We start from the raw sequence: 24,537 nt of genomic DNA, 5'->3' as shown, positions 1-24,537 counted from the left end.
TAAAACATTTTTTGGCAGCCACACCAGAGGCCTGAAAAATATATCAATTGCGTGCCTAAAATTTTTTTGGGCCAGCCGCTTTATAGACCTGAACAATTTGTCAATTACCTGCCAGGAGCGCACAGGGGAAGAAAAGGGCACAGCAGAGGATGAGGACTCACTCAGCTGAGGGAGAGATTGCAGAGGAAGGCCAAGGAGTAGGAGGTGAAGAAGTGGATGGTTTGCATGCAAGATATGGTGGTGGCACAGACTCCACCTGACAGCCATGCAGTCCTTCTTTCCTCACCATCACCACCATGTTTACCCAGTGAACAGTAAAGGTCATGCACCTTCCCTGTCCATGCTTTGAAGACCAGTTGTTGAGATGAATCTTAGCCCCAATGCTGTGTGCCAGAGATTGGTTGATCTGCCATTGCAGATGCCGGTACACGTTCTGGATGCCTGTCTGCAAAAAGTAACTTCTTCCCAGTACCTTCCACTGCAGTGCTGCTAAATCTAAAAATGTTTTGAAGGCCTCAAATTCACAAAGCTGGTATAAGCTGTTAAACCGTAAAAGTCGGTGGGCTAGCAGTGATGACAAGGAAGTGGGCAAGTTGGAAGGTGGAGTATAACTGGGGAGTAGGAAGAGGAGGGCAGTGGAATACAAGGAAACTGGCTTGTGCTTTGACAGCTTCCTGCCACAGAGCATTGTGATGGTACTCCCGGTGCCTTCTCGGTGAAGTTGTTCCTACGTGGGTGCTGGTCTTACCACAACTAATTTTATGGTGACACAGGATGCAGATGGCTTTTAAACTGCCAGCAACATACACACAGAAGTAATTCCATATTTATGAGCTTGTTGATCCGGTCTAGTAGACGTGACTGGGTGCAGTGTCTCCTGTGGCTTAAAGGGGCCATGCCACGGAAGCATAAATGACACCAGGAGTTTGCCCTTTGAACTGGATGGCGTTCCAGGCAAATGCCTGTAGTGTCTGTCCTAAAAGACTGTCCTGCCATTACTGCATTACAGAGAGCAGATTCAAAGAATACAGTATACTAAACAGCATTCTGAAGAACCTTATTACTAGTTAAGTCCTGGACAAAAGTTGTTAACTTCAGTGAAGAGAATTTCTGCAAATCAGCTCTGCCGATGGAATTCAGTGAAGCAAATATGATAATTTCAACAGGGTGAAAGATTGTATTTGACCAAAAAGCTGATCTACTGAGCATTTTTATTTTAAAAAAAAAGCGCCTCTTTTCTAGGGAAGTAATCACTTAGTGGTACATGTAAAAAAGAAAACTTTCTTCACTACTGCATGCCTTTAGCTAAAGCCGCCCAGTTGAAATTTGCGCTATGGTTATATAGATATTGCACAGTTCTGTAGGCATTGCACTACTTGGCCATACAGTCTGCACCCTAATGTATCATCTATCTGGCTAGGATGAATAATACAGTCATACAGGAAACACAAACATTATTAATTTGTAGTGCATTGAATTAAACTTTTCATCCTGTAAGCAACCCCTTTTTTCCATGCTAAGACTATGGAAAGATGACATTTTCAGTCTTAAGTGGTGTATGTCAGGTGTTTTTGCTAATTGAGTGAGAAAGTTGGGGAAGATGGTCCTGCATGTGCTTACTGCTTAGCTGCTTGAGAAGTGAGAGCATTGCCATGTTTAGCACTCCACTTTGACTACTGAGGGCTGAGTGAATAGCACTGAAATAATGCCATGGGGGATGACTTCTTCGCAGTGGGAGGGACGAGTGCTTAATAAGTTGCATGCAAGCTATTACGGAAACCAACATCCTCCAGTGGTAGACAGGTGCATTTTATTTGAATGCTGGGTGTGTATTTTATCCCGCTGGTGGGGCTTGCACTCTCAAGCGGGTGGTCATAAGGATGCAATCTGTTTTTATCCACTTAACGACCAGCTAACGCCGATAGGCGGCGGCTGGTCGTTTGTGGTTTTACATGGAAACGGTCGCTCCATGTCAGTTCACGGAGAGTGTCTCCGTGAACAGCCTGCGAGCCTCCGGTCGCGGCTCGCAGGCTAATTGTAAACACGCGGGGAAGAAATCCCAGCTGTTTACATCAATACGGCACTGCTGTGCAGCAGCGCCGTAAAGGAGATCGGCGATCCCCGGCCTCTGATTGGCCGGGGATTGCCGCCGTGTGATAGGCTGAAGCCTATCAGAGGCGGCGCAGGACGCATCGCTGTCCTGTGCCGCTCATGAAGCGAAGGGGAGGGAGGGAAGGAGAGGGAGGGAGGAATCGTGCTACGGAGGGGGGCTTTGAGGAGACCATTGAAATACTGGATGGAGCCCCCTGTCCTTTATTTAGATAATTTACAATCAGTATAGGCATAGATCAATTTTGATTGGTCAATCACGGACCAATTTTACCACCCCCATGCAGTAAGTGAGCCAACAGACAATGAATTTGATGAACAGAGCTAAAATTGGCTAATCAAAATTGTATGTGTGTACCAGGCTTTACAGCTAATACTGTACATACTGAAAGTAGCAGGGATCAGCATACAATACAGCTGGTTTACAATCAGTAAAGGCACAGAGTAACACCTTATACTGTACACACTGGAGGTAGATCAGCACACAGTGCAGGCACTAGAGAACAGCTTATACTGTACATACTGTAGGCAGCAGAGATCAGACACTGCAGCTAGCTTGCCGAAAAACATGAGGGTTACGTTGTGCGGCGTGCGTAGCACGCTGCACCAAAAAATAGGTGTGGCCATGGACCAGAATGTGGGTGTGGTCACGGGTGGAGACAAATTTAAATGAACCTAGCAATGGTGGGCCATTAGACTAGGACAGTGGTGGTGAACTTTTTGGAGGCCGAGTGCCCAAACTGCAACCCACAAGTCACTTATCTGTCGCAAAGTGGCAACAGCAATTTAAACAAAATACAAATGTTTTACCTCATACATGAACATTATGGAAAATCCAAGTTGAAAATAAACTGTGAACATAAACAATTTCATCCATCCTACTCCTGAATAAATGAATTCATTTTTTAGAACCTCACAGTTTTATTTTCTGTTTTAAAAAGCTAAAAAAGTAGGTTTAATGCTATTGTCTCATATGATGATTCAGCTTTTCCCATAGCCTCGCAGTTAGCAATCATGTGACCCCCAGCAAGACAAATTAAGCAATCATGAGGCCCCTATCAAGATAAATTCAGCAGTCATGAGGCCCCCAACAAATCATGAGGCACCCAACAAGACAAATTCAGCAATCTTGAGGCCCCCAACAAAACAAATTCGGTAGCGACAGGTCCCCTCTAGTTAAGGTAGCGCCAGGAGCCCCCCAGTTCAGGTTGTGACAGGAGCCCCCCAGTGTAGGTAGTGACAGGAGCCCCCCAGTGTATGTAGTGACAGGTGCCCCCCAGTTCAGGTAGTGACCAAGACCCCCCAGTGTATGTAGTGACAGGAGCCCCCAGTTTAGGTAGAGACAGGAGCCCCCAGTTTAGGTAGAGACAGGAGCCCCCAGTTTAGGTAGAGACAGGAGCCCCCAGTTTAGGTAGTGACAGGCACCCCCCAGTTTAGGTATTGCGTGACAGGGACCCCCAGTTAGGTAGTGAGTGACAGGGACCCCCATTTAGGTAGCGAGAGACAGGGGCCCCCATTTAGGCAGCGAGAGACCTGGACCCCCGTTTAGGCAGCGAGAGACAGAGACTCCCGTTTAGGTAGTGAGACAGGGGCCCCCATTTAGGTAGCGAGAGACAGGGGCCCCCATTTAGGTAGCGAGAGACGGGGCCCCCATTTAGGTAGCAAGAGACAGGGGCCCCCGTTTAGGTAGCGAGAGATAGGGGCCCCCGGTAAGGTAGTGAGAGACAGGGGCCCCCGTTTAGGCAGCGAGAGACAGGGACCCCCGTTCAGGCAGTGAAAGACAGGGACCCCCTTTTAGGCAGCAAGAGACAGGGACCCCCGTTTAGGCAGCGAGAGACAGGGACCCCCGTTTAGGCAGCGAGAGACAGGGACCCACGTTTAGGCAGTGAGAGACAGTGACCCACGTTTAGGCAGCGAGAGACAGGGACCCCTGTTTAGGCAGTGAGAGACAGGGACACCCGTTTAGGCTGTGAGAGACAGGGACCCCCGTTTAGGTAGTAAGTGACAGGGACCCCCGTTTAGGTAGTGAGTAACAGGGACCCCCGTTTAAGTAGTGAGTGACAGGGACCCCCGTTTAGGTAGTGAGTGACAGGAACTACCATATATGTAGTGAGAGACAGGGACCCCCGTTTAAGTAGTGAGTGACAGGGACCCCCGTTTAGGTAGTGAGAGACAGGGACCCCCGTTTAGGCAGTGAGTGACAAGGACCCCCCCTCTAGCCGCCGCTCCCCCCTCACCTTGCAGTGTCACTCAGACCTCAATCAGCGGGCGACCCGACCAGTAAGAGCGGGCGCCGAACGCACCACGCTCTATATGCGGAAGTGATGTCACTTCCGCATATCAGTGCGGGGTGCTAGGTCCTAGCGCCCGCACTATTGGTTGCCGCCTGATCGAGGTCTGAAGCGGCTAGAGGGAGGGGGGGTAAGCGGCGGCAAGCGGCGGCCAGGGGGAGGCAGGCAGCCGCCCGTTTTTGCCATAGTGTGGTGTGGACGCCCATGCCCTGAGCGCACCCCCCTAGAGTGGCTGGGGTCACCCCACCTGGTGCGGGTCACACCCTCCGTACCCCGTCACAACGCTACTGGCGCTGTTCCTTTCCTCGCCATGTACAAATGTAGGTAACTTTGATAATCTGCTCCCATTTAATAGCATTGCTTATTGATGCTTATGCAGAGCTTCTGTTTGGTTTCAAAGTTAATTTGTAGTTTCTTGGGGGGCTCAGCGCACCTCTGATTGGTGGCCATTCGGAGGTGGCCTGGTGATGCGCTGATCCACCTTTGCGCAACTTTGAATTTTTACTTGGTAGCGCACCCAGGCTATGCATATGCATCATTTAGGATTAGTTGGTGTTAGGGCCCCTCCCATGGGGGATGACTTCTTCGCAGTGGGAGGGACAAGTGCTTAATAAGTTGCATGCAAGCTATTACGGAAACCAACATCCTCCAGTGGTAGACAGGTGCATTTTATTTGAATGCTGGGTGTGTATTTTATCCCGCTGGTGGGGCTTACGCTCTCAAGCGGGTGGTCATAAGGATGCAATTTGTTTTTATGTAGCACTGTTCCTTTCCTCACCAAGCACTGAAATAACTGTTTATAGAATCCAACAGTTGTTTTCTTTTCTCCTGCAGCTGCTTTCGCCCCTTATTCCCCTTAAGGTGGCCATACACTCATTAGATTAGCAGCAGATAGATCATCAGATAGATTTCTGATCTATCTGATGTGTTTAGGAACATTTTTTACTAGGAACAGATCTCCAATAGATTTCAGTATGAAATCCATTGAAAATCGATCTGATGGCATTTTTTTGCCACCAGATTTTCATTAGGTCCAATGCAAAATGATAAGCAATCTCAACAGATCGACCTAGATTTTCCAGCATGTCAGATCGATCAAAATTGATCGAAATCGGTCAATCGATTTGCGATCGATCGGCCGCTACTCGGCTCAGTGTATGGGCCTCTTTATTCTTTCTTATGGACTATTCCTGAATGCCTATTATGCATATTTACTAGAATGATGTGTGTATATCAGAAGTTGCAAAATTTTAAATAAATCAGTGTTCCTAATGGAAAAAAAAAATACTTAAATGCGGCTGAATTTCATTAGGACTTTATTTAAACATCAATTTAGTATTATTAAGTCCTTTAATGTGTACCTGAGGCAAATGCTGTTCTACAAATGGACACAAAGGCATGTTCCGTGCTCAGTGACATGCCTCTGTGTCCTCTCTACCCTGCTCTTTGATCCCCCTTCCCTCTGTTGTTCCCCCTGAAATTGCAGACAAGCAGCTTGTCGGCATCTTAGTAGGGGAAGGGGCGTCCTTTGCAGGAAAGGCACTCCTGCAGAACACCCACTCTGGCATTAGAAATGCCTCTTCCTGCCTTTCTCCTCCCTTCCTTTCCTTTCTTCACCCTTTCCCGCCCCTCTCTGCTCTTCTGTGAGCCGTGCCTCACCTCTCTCCACCCCTTCCCACCCCTCTACGTCACAGCACAGCTTGCAACTCTCTGTAAGAGCAATGTGAGAGCTGAGGAGCTGCAGCATCATGACCTCCGGGGTGGCAGCCATCTTGAAAAAGATGAAAATTTCCCTGCGACCCAGCAGACAAATGGAGCAACATAGGATGGCAAGGTGCAGATCGTAGGACGCATGGAAAATACATGGTTCAGGTTATATATATATATATATATATATATATATATATATATATATATATATTATTTTATTTCCACCTTGGGTTCTCTTTAAGTATATATAGAGCTCAGTGCCCATTTTTCGACTTTAGAGAGCTATGATTTGTATTTATGCCATAGTAAAAAGAGAAGGAGTACAACTCAGCTTTGGCTTCTCTGTATTGAAAGAAAAGAGGCTTTTAAGAGCCTGAAAGGAAAAGATCTGCTCATTACAAATGACAAAATAAGAAGATAAGAGCATTATCAACAGACACAGTGAAAAAATAAGCGCATTTCATGGATTTTTATATATTGAAACATTTTCCTTGGCTATGAGGTATCATGATCTCCTAAACTCTCACATTGGGTTTTGTGTGTTGAGAGTAACTGAGAACAAAAGGCGAATTGACTGACACATTATATTATTACCTCTAAAATATCCCAGAACATTAACCTTTTCCTCACAAAAGAGGTTTTCTTTTAAAACGACGGGCAAGAAATACATTTTTTAAGAAACACTTTTTCTACTAATAAAATATATAAATGTGAATTCATCTTATTTGCCACGATTTTTGCCTCAGCTTTATAATCTATTATACAAGACCTCCAAACCTTTATGAAACTTTTCCTCCTCCATGTTTGTCGGAAAGAGCTCAGCTGAACCCTTCTTATCTAATTCTATCTGCATATTTAGATACCTGAACTATGGCAAAATATACATAATTAAGTCTTGTTCTTTTTCTGGGATTGTGTTTAAAGGATACCAGAGCCAAAAGGCTCTTTTAAAAGCTGAAGCTGCAGTGGGTAGGGGCAATAATCAAATACTCACTGTGCCTCCCATTCACCTCTGTCCCCCGCCACTCTTCTATGGTCAGTCCCGTTTTCCTGGGCGACTTCGGCGACTCCAAACCCGGACATACTGCACCGTGCTTGCGCAGTATGTCCGTTCTGCCCCCCCTGTTGCCGTGCCGAGCGATGTCACAGAACAGGAGTGCGCTTGCTCCCCCCACATCTCCAATCAGTGCTCACACCGGGACGTAGGAGTAAGTGTGCTCCTGTCCAGTGACATCACTAAGCGGCGACAGGGGAGCAGAACGGACATACTGCGCATGCACGGCGCAGTATGTCCGGGTTTGGAGTCACCAAAAGTTGGCCAGGAAAATGGGACTGACATGTAAAGAGCGGATGGGGACAGAAGTGAACAGGAGGCTCGGTGAGTATTTCATTATTGCCCCCTACCCACTACAGCGGGGGTCCCCATACTTTTTTTGGTCAAGGGCTGAGTCAACATACTTCAGACTGCTGGGGGGCCAGAGTATACATAAAATGATGTTGACATTACATTGAGGTATTGAATCCCCACAATCATGTCTGGAGGAGACCTCCCAGCAGCAGAATTGGATTGGAAGCCAGCGAATGACTGCTTGCTGTCTTCTACAGTATGTGGATGGGTGGTGCCAGCACTGCTATTCAGAATCAGAATTTGTTTATTTCGCCAAGCACGATTGGGGCCGTGCCCGGAATTGGGTTTGGCACATGGATTGGCACAGAAGAGTAATACAAAAGACAAGAGTAATACAACAAAACAAGAGTAATATAACAGAACAAGAGTTATACAACGGAACAGGAGTAATACATTGAAGTAGAGCATTGCGGGTCTAGCAGGAGCAGCCGCATGTAACAGAGATAATTCTAGTACGACCCAAAGCATGGCAGTAAACAGAGCGGCCGCAGCCAAAGTCAGATATTAGTCCGCAGATGGCTACGGGGGGGATCAGTGGGATGGGCAGAGTTCAAGAGTCTGACGGCCGTGGGGAAAAAAGTGTTCATACGCCTCGTAGTCTTAGCAGGGATGGACTGGAACCTCCGGCCCAGTTTGAGTCGACTGAAAAAGCTGTGACCAGGGTGAGAGGGATCGCCTGCAATTTTCATTGCTCTATTACGCAGTCTGATGTTGTAGATGAGATCTAGAGGGGGAAGCTGTTTCCCAATAATCTTCTCCGCTGAGCTGACGACCCTCTGGAGTTTATATCTGTCACTGGCGGTGCAGCTAGCGAACCAGATCAGGATGGATGAGCAGAGGACCTCAGGAGCTCTTGGGCCATACCAAACTTCTTTAGTTGTCAAAGGAAGAATAGTCTTTGCTGTGCCTTCTTCTGAATTGCGGTGGTGTTTGCTCTCCAGGTCAAGTCATCAGAGGTGGTTGTGCCCAGGAGGTGGACGCTTGGAACCCTAGCGACTTCGGTGCTCTCGATATATATTGGGGGGGGGGGGGCATACTGGCATGCTTCCTGAAATCAATGATCATCTCCTCGGTTTTGGCTGTGCTAAGATCTAGCCTATTCTCTCTACACCAATTGCAGATTCTGTCCTTTTGGCTCTGGTATCCTTTAAACACAAATGGAAATTGGAAAAAAAATAAGTCTGTAGTGATTATTTGGTGTGTGGAACCAGCTGCAGAACATCCAGAGAAGACTCAAGTACCACATAGCAGATTAATCAATCACTTTTTTAATCACTGGCAAGAGGTCAAGTCTATAAAAATAAAGCAAGTTGCTTTTGGCTGTGGGTGATTCATTCTGCCATTGTAACGAAAGCTGGTCTTTCTGTGGTCTTTTTATTGTCTGCATTAATTTCCTCAGCAAAGCAACTCAGGTAATCCGAAAGGCTACTTTATTCATCAGTGACTGCCTGCAAGTTCCTCGTAGGTTAACAGGAGAGCGTTTTTGCACTGTAAAATCAACATCTTTTCTGGTAGGTGCTATTGCTTATGTGTGAAGATTTTTCTTCCGGCAAGTGCCAGGGACACAGAATAACAGTTGGAAGTCTGGAAATCCCTCCGGCCACATGCTAAAACAAGTTTGTTTTGAAGACTTCAGCTGTAAGGTTGAATAAAATGATCATTCACTGCATACAGCTAAGTCACAGTAATCTGAAAAAATATGCAGCTATGGTACTTAATAGTGCTTAAAATATCACACTGTTAGCTGAGAAAACTGGAGCAATAAAAAGGAACAGCTGCCCAGAGCGACCAATCAAATTTCAGCTGTTTAGCACCACTATTACCGGTTTACTTTTCACTCATATTTGGTGATCAAGATGAATTTCTGGACTTGTTTACTAAAATGAAATAAGTTTATGCAAGTCGGTACGGTGGCAGAATATAATTATGTACTTGGATAACTTAGTACCTAAGTTCTTAATCTCTTTTTATAGATCTATAAATATAAATTCCATGACACATTAAATAAATATATGTTCTGAGTTATGCCAATGAACGCAATTTGGTTTTGAACACCATTTTCCCTCACTTATAATCCACTTTGAAAGATCACTTAAAGCAAACCTGTGGCTTTTAAATAGCAAAAAGTTAGATACTTACCTCAGTACAGGGTAGCCTCCGGATCCTCCAGGGGCTTCTCCTATCTTTCTTCCTTCCTTATCCTCCAAATTTTGGGGTCCGCAGGATGCATGGTTGCAGAAAAATTTGGACTTAAATGTAGCCAATCGGAAGGGTGCATTTTAGCACTCTTAACCAATTGGAGAGCTGCATTGACTATTGATTGGTATTGGGACTTTCTCAATACATGGGCAGTATCATGACCATTCTGGTAGGATGGAAAATATATACAGGCTCTGCCCTGTTCTAATCAGCATGACATGGAGATATCCTGAACTGACACAAAGGGGGTGGAAAATCACAGAAGCTAATTTGTAGGTGTAAACCATGGAACAGTAATCTTTTATTTGACTTTATATCTTAGGGGCAATGAATCTATACTCTATAAAATTAAGTTTAGGTATACTTTAATATAATGTTAATGACTGTCTTTAAAGCGAACTGTAGTTACTCTTTAAAGGCCAAAAATTCCAAAATCAATTCCCTATTTGTAAGTGGTAAATAAGTAAAAAATATGCTAACCAGGCAATTCAAAATTTCAAAATCAATCTACTTTTTTTTTGCAAGAGATAATCATTCCCCAGGTCCCTTACTCTTATCTTGTACGTCTGCCAGACTCGGGAAGTTGCAATGTATGCTGGGTTTTTTTTCCACTTACTTTATTTTCCGCCCCTTCATTAGTATTCCCCTCAGACACAGCTAATTAAGCCTGATTGACTGAAGCTTCTATCCCTTCCGTACCCCCCCCCCCCCCCCCACACACACACACACACACCTCTGATTGGCCACGCTGGAGATCCTGTTCTCCTCTATGCTGGTGGTCACAGGCTGCTATGGCACACGGAGGGGTGCCAGCACCTTTCCTCTGTCACTGTTCTCCGCCCTTCTCCTATAGTGTGCCACCACCGCCCCCTCTGCGCACTCCCGCTGCATCCCTCCCTGCATCCCCCCTCGGTATCCCCTCTACTCCCCACAGAATTACAGAGTGCAGCGGGGAGAAATAAAGGCAGCGCACACAGACTCACCTCCTCTTGGTTCCAGGCAATGGAGTTCCCATCTATACTCTCTGCTCCGGCCGGCGGTTGTGCAGAGAATATAAGCAGGAACTCTATCGCCTGGAACCAAGAGGAGGTAAGTCTGTGTACGCTGCCTCTAATCCTCCCAGCTCCACTATGTAATTCTGCAGGGAGGAGTGGGAATGCCTAGGGGGATGCAGAGAAAGGGAAGGAAATAAGGGAGGAAATTACATCAGTATTGGCTTCAGCCATTTGGGAACCAAAATGACAACTGCCAGGCACTAGTGTTGCTCGGATACAATCCGTGATCACGGCATAGCCATGATTCACAAGAATTTTTTCACTATCCAACATTGGGATCCAAATCCGTGATCGGGAAACGATCACGGAATTCAATCACGGATGCTGCCGTTATTTCACGTATTTGGCCCATTATCACGGCTGTGATCACGGAAAATATATCTGTGATTATAAGCTGAAAAGCTGCCGACTTTTGCAGTTAATAGCAAAGCCCCCTTACATGATATAAACACCAAAGTTGCAGGATATGTTAAGTAGAGCAGTGGGAACAAGGGGAATTTTCTTTTTCCAAAAGACCTTATTGTTTTTGAGATAATCGATTTTAAAAGTGCAAAGGAAAAAAGTATACATGTAAATTAAATGTATACTATTTTCCTTTGAACCTTTAAAATCCATTATCTCAAAAACTATAAGGTCTTTTTGAGAAAAAAAAATGTCACCTTCCCACTGTTCTACTTGACATATCTGCAAATTTGGTGTTTATAGCATGTAAGTGGGCTTTGCTATTAACTGGTAAATTCAGCGGGTTTTGGCGGTATTTAATTACCAATACTTTTTCATTGGAAACTTTAAATTCGATGTTCTCAAAATCTATAAGGTCTTTTTGAAAATATTTATTTTAAGTTGTAACCACTGATTACCTTTGTAACCCATGCAATATTGGTAATTGTAGCATGTATGGGGGCTCTGCTATGAACGTTAAAGTCTAATCCGTGATCACAGCCGTGATCATGGATTCTACAGGCAATCACGGCTAAAATGTGACTCAAATTCAGAAGTCCATTTCAAATCCGGGTCACAATCATGGCTTATCCGGATTTTAGGACTGCCGTGGCCAGATTTATTTGAATCCGTGATCGGGGGTATCCGAGCAACACTGCCAGGAACAGAATTATCTTTATTTACTATATAAAACTCACTGTAATCAAAACATGGACAGTGCAATACATTTGTTATATAAGTAGTGCAAGTATTTATCTATTATATTTGTGTTTTTTATCTTGAGATATTAACTGATAGTTGCTCTTTAACCACTTGAGGACCGCAGTGTTAAACCCCCCTAAAGACCAGGCTATTTTTCCCTAATTGGCCACTGCAACTTTAAGGCCAAGCTGCAGGGCTGCACAAAACAGCACATGAGTGACCCCCCCCCTTTTCCCCCCCACCAACAGAGCTCTCTGTTGGTGGGGTCTGATCGCTCCAGTGTTGTTTATTTTTTTTATATAAATATTTATTTCATTTAATTTTGAATAAAAATTATTATTTTTTTATTTTTTTCCCCTGCTCCCTCCCTCCCTCCCTCCCTCCCTCCCCCCGCCAGCCAATCAGGGTGATCAGCTGTCATAGGCTTTAGCCTATGACAGCCGATCACTGCCCAACCTATGGAGGGGACAGCCGTGTCACACGACTGTCCCCAGTACAGCACTGCTGCCAATCGCAGGGCAGCGCTGAACATGTAAATAGACGGCGATTACGCCGTCTAACAGTCTCCCAATCGGCGATTGCCACTCGGAGACTGAAGGCGGGGCGGAGCTCCGCCCCCCGAGAAGGAGATGCACGCGATTTCCTTCAGTAGTCGGCTCCAGGACCTGACGCCAATTGGCGTTAGGCGGTCCCGAGGCTGCCACCGCGGCCACGCCCATTGGCGTGGAGCGGTCGTAGAGTAGTTAAAGAGGGAATCTCCAAGACAAAAAGGATACAGGCAACTGAGAGATAATAAAGTGTAGCATTAAAAAACAAATAAAAATAACATTTTAAGAAATTGGTGGGTACTTACAGATGTGGTTATCTACGAGCAACCATACACATGGAAAGTGAGAATAACAAGCCCTTTCTTACTTGGGTCTATAAGGAATCCCCAGGTACTTCCTGCCCAAAAACGGAAAGGACAAGCTGAAAAGTCTATGATCAAACCTCACACCAAAGGCTGGGTGTATAGCTTTTTATGTGTGGAGACACCAATACTATATAAAACATTTAACAGCAGATAAAAGGGTGAGTGATGGAGTTACTTTCAAGGATTAAACAACCACAGTAGGTCATTAGTACATAGTTATTTGAGTTGAAAAAAGACATACGTCCATCTAGTTCAACCAGAAAATAAAGTATTTACCAGACACATCGACAACTAATCTAATTGAAAAAAACAAGCCCCCTAAACATACTGTCTAATAAATACCTGTAGTTTCCTCATCCCTGCACGTGGCTACTCCATTCAAATATTTTTGTAAATAATGTTGCGGTTTTTGCAAAAGCAAATTACCAAATCGTAATGTTCTCGTCAGCAACCTCCAGCTGCTTGCTCACTACCCCCTCCCAGTCAGTCCCCCAGAGTCTGATAGCTATGATAAGCTGGGATAGCTATCAGATCATAATCTCAGTTAGTAGGAACTTACAGTATAGCTTCAGCTAATAGAGGAATCAGTTTTCACCTGGTTGCCCATGTCTCTTAAGTGCACATGTTTTAAATGGTGTCTGGGAGTGAGCAAGGAGATGTAGGTCGCTGAGAAGACAGGGATATATAGGCTAATGTAACTGGTATTTTTCTTTTTTTTATTGCACAAAAAATACTTTTTTTTTTTTTTAGTTTTTATGTATAATCAACTCATTAGCATCTTCGTTTGAAGATGCCATACCCATTTTAACCTCTGCTGACAGAACTTGTTCTGCCTACAGAGGTCATGCAGAGGGGCAAAGAGACTCTTCCATCACCCCTCTCCCACCACCGGGTGGCGCTGCACTGCTGACCTTATCTTCTGAGCCCCGATCACATGCTATTAGTTAGTCAGAAGAGGATGTCGGGAGTGCAGCACTGCAGGTGGAGGAAGAGAAGAAGCCAATCCAGCATCAGGACAGGTAACTATGACATCTCCCAGCACCGCTCTGCATAGCCTGCCAGGCTGGAGAAGGTACACTTCCCCAGAGGCTGAAATAATTTGGCCCTGCGGCCACATGATATTATGTGGTTGCTAAAAGGTTAATTAAAAAAAATATATATACATATATTACTCTATACAAGGAGGGAGAGAGAGGAGAGGAGACCGGCACTGCATTCACTATTTATTCCATATTGTAGCAAAGAGGTAAAAACACGTGACAGTGTAAGTACATAAACATACCAGTTGCTGAAGTGTTGAGGGTAGCAGTGGGTGCTGGGCACTGGGGGCCTTACGGCCGTTTCGCGCAGGTATGCGCTTCCACGGAGGCTCTAGTGCGGGCTGGGTGCTGGCCGGGTGTTTAAATACACTGTATGGTCAGCATTCGGCGCGTACGCGCCAAAGAGAACCGCCCACTTCCTCTCGGAATCTCCAATAGTGCGCTGGAACGCATATGCGATCCGGCTGGAGTTTCCTATATTGTTTAATATATTGAGTTTAATATATTGTGGTCAGTTTCCACATCTTAATTATGTTCAGCACTCGCACTATTAGGTATCAGCGTGTAACTGTTTTTGAATAATATGAAATACTCACTGTCCACAAGAGTTATTAAGTTTTTATGCACATGAAAATACTTTTTTAGCACTGCTTTCTCAAATTTGGCCACAAGATGGCGATCACCCCTCCAATACACTGCCTACACATGCAATTGCATCCAGCAGCCACCTAATAAGTGTGGACTGCTTGGGCAGACGTAGAGGGGTGACGTCATCCTCCAGGAAACTCCAGCCGGATCGCATATGCGTTCCAGCGCACTATTGGAGATTCCGAGAGGAAGTGGGCGGTTCTCTTTGGCGCGTACGCGCCGAATGCTGACCATACAGTGTATTTAAACACCCGGCCAGCACCCAGCCCGCACTAGAGCCTCCGTGGAAGCGCATACCTGCGCGAAACGGCCGTAAGGCCCCCAGTGCCCAGCACCCACTGCTACCCTCAACACTTCAGCAACTGGTATGTTTATGTACTTACACTGTCACGTGTTTTTACCTCTTTGCTACAATATGGAATAAATAGTGAATGCAGTGCCGGTCTCCTCTCCTCTCTCTCCCTCCTTGTATACAGTAACTACGTCTATTACCAGAGCACGCATTCACCACCATATTGAATGAAGAGTTGATGGGCTCTGCCAGCTCCATACTCAAGAATACTTCATCTGCAGTGCCAACCTCCACACCTCTCTACACCATATCGAATACTGTTACATTTGGTTAGAGCACGCAGCATGTCGATGAGTACCGCTCAAGATAGCATCCACTCAGATTCTGACAATGAAAGTTCGGATAGTGGAGACGAAGAAGGAGCAGCTGCAGTAGCAATTGGCAGGAATGACGTAAAGAGTTTCTTCAAAAGCTCCTCAGTATCGTCATATTCCAATAAAACGGTGGGTGCGAGGGTTGCAGAGACCAGTTTGGAGAGATTGAGCGAAAAGGAGATAAAATTATTTTGGACTGTCACGACATTACAACAGTATAAGGACGACCATATCACAGCGAGAGGATTCAGACGATACGTCGAACCATCCGAATATCAAGAAGATGAAGACTTTGTTAAAAAGTGGAAAACGGCCTACCTAGAACATGCGGCAAAGCTTCAGGATATTGTCCTAGATCGATCTAAGCAAGAACACACCAAAACAGTCAAGGAAATAGAAGTCGTGAAACTTCGTTACCAAGAGCTAGTAGACCGCTCTCAGTATACTAAGACACTAAAGAAGATCGATCGCAAGCTGAATACTGTGCAGGACAATATAAAGGAACGCAAGCTGCGAAAGTTCCACAGGGACAAGGAGGACTATCACCTTAAAAAGTACTTCTCCTGGCAAAGAGGAGGACGACCTAGGACCCCAAGAAAAGGCAAAGGTCACTGGACTACAGACACAGAGTCAAGTGACGAAGACGATCAAAAAAGAAAAGGCAAAGTAATCGAAGATCCGACAAGCAAACTAGATGGAAAGAGCCGTGCCCGCCCTTTAGGCGGAGCACAAGGAGAGGGAGAGGCAAACTCAGGAAACAAAAGGAAAGGAAAGCATCTTTCCTGGGAGGACAGGAGAACCCCCAGGAATCAGAAAAAGAAGAGATTTTAGATCTATCAGCACAGTCTGAGAATAATCTTCTCGAAGTTATTAATTTATCCGAACACTCCCTCCCACAGGGAACAATCGAGCTACTACAGAGAGGACTCAATTATAGCCTCTCAACGGATTTTGACTTTGCACACTTCAAGATAGACCTGTACAAAAATATTCGGAGACTGAATATCAAATTGCATTTTCTCAAGAAACAAACTCCAACGGAGGAACCACGCAATATGTATTGGGGTAACGCCAAAGTAGGCCCTTTAGGCTTTAGCCCATCGGTCACATGGACGAGCCAGGATCAACAAAATCTAAACATTCTGACAGAATTAGAATCCCAGTCTAATGATAGCGTAATGAACCCAGATGCTGGCTTTAGACCTTGCAAATCAACTGCACCATTCCCTATTCAGGCAGGGTCAGGTCTTGACATCTTCCAGAAAGTCATTGAAAAAGAATTAAAAGCAGAGATCTACCCAAAAGTGGAGAGCAATTTGTCTATCTCTGAACAAAAAGCCTTGAAATGGTTAAGGAATAGACCTGATCTACAAATAAGAAGAGCGGACAAAGGAGGAGCAATCGTTGTGATGACGGTAGAACAATACCGCAACGAGGCATTAAGACAGCTTCAAGACACTAAAACATACCTAAGCCTACCTTCAGACCCCACTCTACGTTACCTGAATCTACTTAGGTCAATATTAAGAAAAGGTGTTGAACGAGGAGTGTTACCACCCACTTTAGCCCATGGCCTTTTGCCAACACACCCTACCAAGCCCATCTGGTACCATATACCGAAGCTGCACAAGTCCCGGACCAACCCTCCGGGTCGCCCTATCGTTTCTGGAATGGGGTCGACCACGGAGAGGTTGTCCAGGTATCTGGACCATGTCCTGAGGCCCCTATTAGATCTTGTGCCCTCCCACCTGGCGGACACAATTGATGTCCTGAAAGGCGTGGAAGAGCTCCAATGGTATCATGGAGACGTGCTTGCAGCTGTCGACGTTGAGAGCTTGTACAGTCGTATTCCACACCATCTAGGAATCAGAGCGATACGATCATTTTTGGATCGCACCGGAAAGGATGAGACATATAAAGATTTTATATGCGAGTGTTTGCAATTTGTGCTAACACATAATGCCTTCACTTTTGACAGCAAGTGGTACTGGCAGGTTTCGGGCACTGCCATGGGCACAGCTGTATCATGCACCTACGCTAATCTTTTTTTAGCTTGGTGGGAAGAGGAGTACATCCACTCCAATCGTAACCCTTTTATTGGCCAACTCAGGGCATGGTCCAGGTACGTGGATGATATCCTTGTATTCTGGTCCGGGACTTGTGACACCTTTAATGACTTCATGGATTATATTAATAATAACACGGCCAACATGATCTTCACTGCCACTACCTCCCAGGAAAGGATAGCATTCCTAGATCTAGAATTAGTCATCGATGAGGACAAGTTGATCCCTAGAGGATACCGAAAAGCAACAGCATCCAATGCATTGTTACATAAGAAAAGCTTCCATCCTGACCATATCACCCGCTCGCTGCCCTATGCCCAGTTCCTCCGACTGCGTCGTAACAACGCACGCGACACAGATTTTGTTATTCAGTCTGAGGAGCTGGGCAGGAGACTAGCAGCTGGAGGCTACGAAACTGAAATAATACAGAGTGCCTTCAAACGAGCTAAAGACTTAAACAGAGAAGACTTGCTAAGTACCACCTGTAAGAAAGGTATGGATGTCAAGAACAAAGCCCTCTTTTCATTTGACTATACTGGAATGGCAGAACAGATCAAAAAAGCCATCAAAAAGAATTGGGAGATTCTCACCAGAGATCCTTTGCTCAAAAGTCTGGTTCATGATGGACCTCTATTTTCATTTAGGCGTGCCCCCACAATAGGTTCCCAGATAAGTAAAAGTGAATTTCAGAGCCCCCAAACAGAAACCTGGTTATCCAACTTCAGGCCGCAGGGCAACCATAGATGCGGCCATTGTATTTCTTGCCCACAAATGCGCTCCGGAACCAGTTACCAACTGGGACCCCTACGCCGCTCGGTTAAATCATTCTTTACCTGCCAAACCGAGTTTATTGTATACTCGATATGGTGTCCCTGTGGCCGGTTCTATATAGGGGAAACCACTAGATCTGTCAACAGACGGTTCAGGGAACACTTTAATTCAATAAAATCGGGACATGGTTCCCCACGTCTGATTAGACATATGAGAGAAGCTCATGAAGGAAATGCAAGATTGATGACCTTTGCCAGTATACTGCAAGTACCCCCCCTATCACGAGGTGGGGACAGAGAGAAGAAACTGAAAAGAGAGGAAGTCCTCCTCATAATACGTACAGACGCTATGGGTGCATTGGGACTAAATGATTATACTGACTTATCCTGTTTTTTAGACCCATGATACAATGCTAATCTATCCCCTACAACTATATTAAGTGTTGGGATCAAGTGTTAGTGGTTGTATTCCTCCCCAGCCCCTGAATTAATTTCCATCAGAAGCTAGCCACACTATAGAACATAAAGAATATGCCTTTATGCACAAACCATGTGTACACAGGTTCCTTGTAGGTCCATCCTTTATACCATTTAAAATATGGTTCAGTTGTGATGCTTATTTTAATATCTTAATATCTAATTAAAGGTCCTCTGCCCCTCCTTTCGCCCCATTTCTCAACTTATGAAAGCGTGCATATTTGCAGCTTTCTTTTTAGCCAATACTTCACTCTAATTGCCATTTTTCCGTAAGCATAATTTTTAGCACAGCAGCACTTTAATATATTGTGGTCAGTTTCCACATCTTAATTATGTTCAGCACTCGCACTATTAGGTATCAGCGTGTAACTGTTTTTGAATAATATGAAATACTCACTGTCCACAAGAGTTATTAAGTTTTTATGCACATGAAAATACTTTTTTAGCACTGCTTTCTCAAATTTGGCCACAAGATGGCGATCACCCCTCCAATACACTGCCTACACATGCAATTGCATCCAGCAGCCACCTAATAAGTGTGGACTGCTTGGGCAGACGTAAAGGGGTGAAGTCATCCTCCAGGAAACTCCAGCCGGATCGCATATGCGTTCCAGCGCACTATTGGAGATTCCGAGAGGAAGTGGGCGGTTCTCTTTGGCGCGTACGCGCCGAATGCTGACCATACAGTGTATTTAAACACCCAGCCAGCACCCAGCCCGCACTAGAGCCTCCGTGGAAGCGCATACCTGCGCGAAACGGCCGTAAGGCCCCCAGTGCCCAGCACCCACTGCTACCCTCAACACTTCAGCAACTGGTATGTTTATGTACTTACACTGTCACGTGTTTTTACCTCTTTGCTACAATATGGAATAAATAGTGAATGCAGTGCCGGTCTCCTCTCCTCTCTCTCCCTCCTTGTATACAGTAACTACGTCTATTACCAGAGCACGCATTCACCACCATATTGAATGAAGAGTTGATGGGCTCTGCCAGCTCCATACTCAAGAATACTTCATCTGCAGTGCCAACCTCCACACCTCTCTACAACATATATTACTCTGCCTAACCTTTGTCTTTAAAAAACGCAAATCCACAGAAAATCTTTATATTAGTTTTGGATAGCACTGAATGGAGGGAGTCTAATCTCTGTCATTATTGCTATAATATGTGTCCCCCAGTCCCCCAGTGGGGACATTTTTTCTACACCTAGTTCCCCGGGACTTCCAAGGAACTACTGGTCCCAGGAGCTGGATATGAAGTACAGCAGTACATTTTTCATAAGTGGTAAATTCAGTGCAGATTCAGTAAGTTTCTAACAATAAAGCACCTCTGTGCATGAATGCACAGGCCTTACAGACACCAACATCAAGTAAAAGAGAGGCTTACCAGCCCTTATCAACCCGCATTATGAGAGTGTATACAGGTATTTGTATGCAGGAATCAGTCTCCTTACTCCAACTCACATGAGGCACCAGGTCATTTCAATCTCAGGGAGTGCAACACTGGCCCAGCGGAGGTTCAGGGAAAACACCGGTAGCCCTTTCAATAAGAGTGTGACATCACCTGTCATGTGACGTGGTGGGACCCTCTCCTCTCTGCACTCCTCCGTGTGTGCACCTATAATGGATACACACAGGCAAAGCAGCTCGTTCTGTTTGGGGAGAGATGAGAGGAGGCACCACTTGGGGAGCTCTAGGAGAAAAGAGTGCACTGAGAAAAGAGTGCACTGAGCTCTGAAGGCTCCTGCAGAGAAAGGAAAATGCAGTGAGAGGGAAACATGTTGAGGAGGACCGAGGACAATGGGTTAAGCTGCAGAAAGCGTTATGAGCAGGAACAGATTTACCACAAGGCACTGTAGGCACGAGCCTACAGGCGCCTGATAATGGAAAGACTCACTCCCCTCCCCCAGTGCCTCCAGCCTTCCCTGTGCAGAGTCCTGAGCGGAGAGTAAATGAGAGTTTAATCACCAGGGTCTTGGCATTCTACTGACAAGATCTCCCTTTAGTCTGGGACACCTCTAGCTACCTATTACTTAAGAGGGCACCTCTAGCTACTTAATACTGATGGTACCTCTGGCTACCTAATACTAAGGGGAACCTGTAGCTACCTATGACAGGCAAGGGAAGTAAGGGAGAAGTGACAGCTAGGACAGACAGCACACTTGTAGAGCGGTTCGGCAGGGGTTTGTATGCTCATGGAGGGTGAAGTCTAGGTTGCCAGGACATCTGTGCCTATAGGCTCCTGTGATGTAAATCCAGGCCTGAATATGAGGTCACTGTATAGCCTGGCAGCTGAGTGAGGGGGATCACAGTCCTGCCTGGGGTAAGAGATCTTGGCACGATTCCCCCACCTGCCCTTCACAGCACCAGTGGTACTTGGATACCCCCAATCACGGATTCGACTTATTCGGCTGTGATTGAAAAAAAAATCAGGAAAAGGCGTGATTAATTTCCGGATTTGAGACGGACTCACGAATTTGACTCAGATTTTTTTCTGTGAATGAGGCAATCACGGCTAATCACGGCCGCGATCACGGAATAGCATTTAAGCTATTATTAAACCCCCATACATGCTACAATCCCCCAAATTGCATGGATTATAAAGGTTAAAGAGGCTACAACTTAAACAAAAAATTCCAAAAAGAACTTTTAGTTTTTGAGAAAATGGATTTTAAAGTTAAATCCACGTTTTGAATGGGGCTATTAGTTGGTAATAATTGGTTTTAAACAGGGAAATACACTTTAACAACAATAACAATAACAATAATATTTATATAGCGCTTTTCTCCCTGGGGACTCAAAGCGCTGTGACCCTGCATTATGCAGTCTCAAAGGCTAGGGAAAAAAGGTGAGTTTTTAGCCTTTTTTTAGCTGTCCCGAGAGGGAGCCTCTCGTACTGATTGTGGAAGTGAGTTCCATAGAGTAGGGGCTGCGTAGGAAAAGGCCCGAGCACCAAATGTTAAGTGTATCCTGGGAATAATCAGCTTCATCTTGTTGGCAGAGCGGAGGGTGGGTGGAGGGGCATAAAGTTCCAATAGATCCGCTATGTATTTGGGACCCATGTGGTGTAGAGCCTTGAATGTCAGCAGGCAGATCTTAAAATTGATTCTCCATTTTACTGGCAACCAGTGAAGAGTTTGCAGTACTGGGGTGATGTGTGAGCTGCGGGGGGCATTGGCTAGGAGTCTGGCTGCAGCATTCTGTACTAGCTGTAAGGGGCGCAGAACCTTTTCTGTAGATCCGATGAACAGGGCGTTGCAGTAGTCCAGGCGTGAGGATACAAATGCATGAACCAGGGCAGGTAGGTCTTCAGCTGGGATAAAGTGTTTGATTTTCGCTATATTTCTTAGATGGAAGAAGGAAGACTTGACGACAGCTGATATCTGCTGTTTGAGTTTTAGATTTCCATCCAGGATCACCCCAAGGTTTCGCACAGAGTCTTTATACTGTACAGTATCTCCCCCAATTGCTAGTTTGAGGTGGTGAGCGTTTTGAACTTTATCCATCATGTGTGGACCACCTACCACCAACACCTCTGTTTTGTCAGAGTTCAGCCTCAGCCAGCTGGTGTTCATCCAATTTTGTAAATCCACTAGACACGCATTTATGGATGCTGATGGGTCTTGGGTGCCAGGCTTGAAGGACAGATACAGTTGTGTGTCATCTGCATAACAATGGTATCCTAGGCCATAGTTCTGGATTATTTTGCCCAGTGGGAGAATGTAGACTGCAAAGAGTAATGGTGATAGTACAGAACCCTGTGGAACTCCATAGGGAAGTGGCACTGGATTAGAGTAGTGTGTGCCCAGACATACTTGCTGTGTCCTGCCAGATAGGAAGGTCTGAAACCAGCTAAGAACAGTACCCCTTAGGCCACAGTAATTCTTCAGTCGCTGGATTAGTATTTCATGATCCACAGTATCAAATGCTGCAGACAAGTCAAGAAGAATCAAAATTAAGCAATCACCCTTGTCCCTTGCAGTAAGTAGATCATTCATTACTCGGACTAATGCCGTTTCAGTGCTGTGCCTTTTCCTGAATCCTGACTGAAAAGTATCAAAGATGTTGTTATCTGTAAGCCTGGCTTCCAGCTGGTTGGCGACTACTTTCTCGATAACTTTTGCACCACTTTAAGCAATCGCAGAGGTGATGGCGAGTCCCAATGGCACCTGGCGGTGATGGTACCACTGGAGGAGGATGAGTGGGCGATGCCACAAAAACACCCAGAGAGGTTTTTGTAATTTTTTTTGTTTTCTCTTGCAGCAATAGCAATGACATGGCAGCAAAGTTGTCCGTGGACCCTGGGCAGACTTTAGTAGTGAAATAGAACATCAGCAGCAGCAGGAGGAGGACTAAGCGGTCAGCATGGCAGCATAGAACAACCATAGCATCTCACTGGTGGTACCACAACATGATAATGCTGCCCAAAAAATTGTATGCAGCCGTGTACCCTGGCAGCGGGAACGCAGACTTTATTAGTTAAATAGAGGAACATCAGCTGCAGCAGGAGGAGGACAGTACAACGTCACTGACTAAACTTAGTGACTGAACAGTGGCAGTGAATGCAACTAACGTAAGTTGATCACTGGCTAATAAGCTGAATACAAGTGATACAGTAAAGTATTAAAGAGCACAAAAATTAGTGGACAGAGGTCTGCCTGTACTAATAGAACAGTACAATGTCATTGACTAAACTTAGCGACTTAACAGTGGCAGCGACTGCAACTAACTGAAGTTGATCACTGGCTAATGAGATGAATACAAGTGATACAGTAAAATAATTAAGAGCACAGAAATCAGTGGACAGCGATCTGCCTGCACTAATAGAACAGTACAATGTGACTGACTAAACTTAGCGACTGAACAGTGGCAGTGACTGCAACTAACTGAAGTTGATCACTGGCTAATGAGCTGAATACATGTGATACAGTAAAATAATAAAGAGCACAAAAATTAGTGGACAGAGGTCTGCCTGTACTAATAGAACAGTACAATGTCACTGACTAAACTTTGTGACTGAACAGTGGCAGTGAATGCAACTAACTGAAGTTGATCACCTGAATACAAGTGATACAGTAAAATAATAAAGAGCACAAAAATGAGTGGACACTGGACAGCGGTCTGCCTGCACTAATGGAACAGTACAATGCCACTGACTAAACTTAGTGACTGACCAATGGCAGTGACTGTAACTAACTGAAATTGATCACTGGCTAATGAGATGATTACAAGTGATGCAGTAAAATAATAAAGCGCACAAAAATTAATGGACACCGGTCTGCCTGCACTAATAGAACAGTACAATGTCACTGACAAAACTTAGTGACTGACCAGTGGCAGTAACTGCAACTAACTGAAGTTGATCACTGGCTGCCTGGCTTAGCTAACTAACAAGTATACAGTAATAGAGCAGTAGAATCAGTGTGAAATTGAACCTGCCTGCACCAAGCACTGCAAATCAGTACACTGTTACTGATTACTACACTGACTACAGCTTACTTAAGTTAATCACTCACTGGCTAGCTAAATACAAGTATACAGTCAGTAATAGAGCAGTAGTAGATAGAATCAGTGAACCTGTCTGCACTGCACTAAGCACAGCAATCAGTACACTCTCTCACTGACAACTACACTGACTACAACTAACCTTAGTAATCACTCACTGCTAGCTATACAGTATAAGAGCAATGTTAGGACTAAAAACGCTATGTTTTTAAGACAAAACATGCTTACTTTAGCAACAAATTGCCTGGAGATGATCCACTAGCAAGGATGGAGCTTTTCATCATGGCCGCCGCTTTATATACAGGAGGGGAGGGGAGGGCATAGCCTCCCCTCCTATGATTGGTTGCTAGGGCCTGGCTGGGGGCCTCTGATTGGCTCAGGGACGTTATTTCTGCCCAATCACGACCTAACTAAACACGGCTTTCTACCGCGATCACGAGCGTGATCATGGCCTGAATATTTGTAATCACAGCTGCCTTGAGGTAGTGTTGGGCGAACAGTGTTCGCCACTGTTCAGGTTCTGCAGAACATCACCCTG

The 24,537-nt window shown here is 45.2% G+C and overlaps 1 protein-coding gene across 5 annotated transcripts in view; it reads right to left on the bottom strand.

The window, feature by feature from the left end:
* The window catches only part of LOC137571794 (isoaspartyl peptidase/L-asparaginase-like), a 197,845-nt gene that overhangs the window by 128,294 nt on the left and 45,014 nt on the right, over positions 1-24,537 (bottom strand). Inside the window, exon 1 of one of the 5 annotated variants that reach the window (XM_068281436.1) lies at positions 12,769-12,819. The exons of the other annotated variants lie outside the window; for them this stretch is intronic. The gene's annotated coding sequence lies outside the window, so the exon portion shown is untranslated. Of the gene's footprint in view, positions 1-12,768; positions 12,820-24,537 lie in introns of those variants that run through there. 5 annotated transcript variants of the gene reach the window in all.

This window comes from Hyperolius riggenbachi, chromosome 4 (genome assembly GCF_040937935.1).
Source record: "Hyperolius riggenbachi isolate aHypRig1 chromosome 4, aHypRig1.pri, whole genome shotgun sequence".
NCBI classification, from domain to species: Eukaryota; Metazoa; Chordata; class Amphibia; order Anura; family Hyperoliidae; genus Hyperolius; species Hyperolius riggenbachi.
This window is presented reverse-complemented; position numbering and strand designations above follow the sequence as displayed.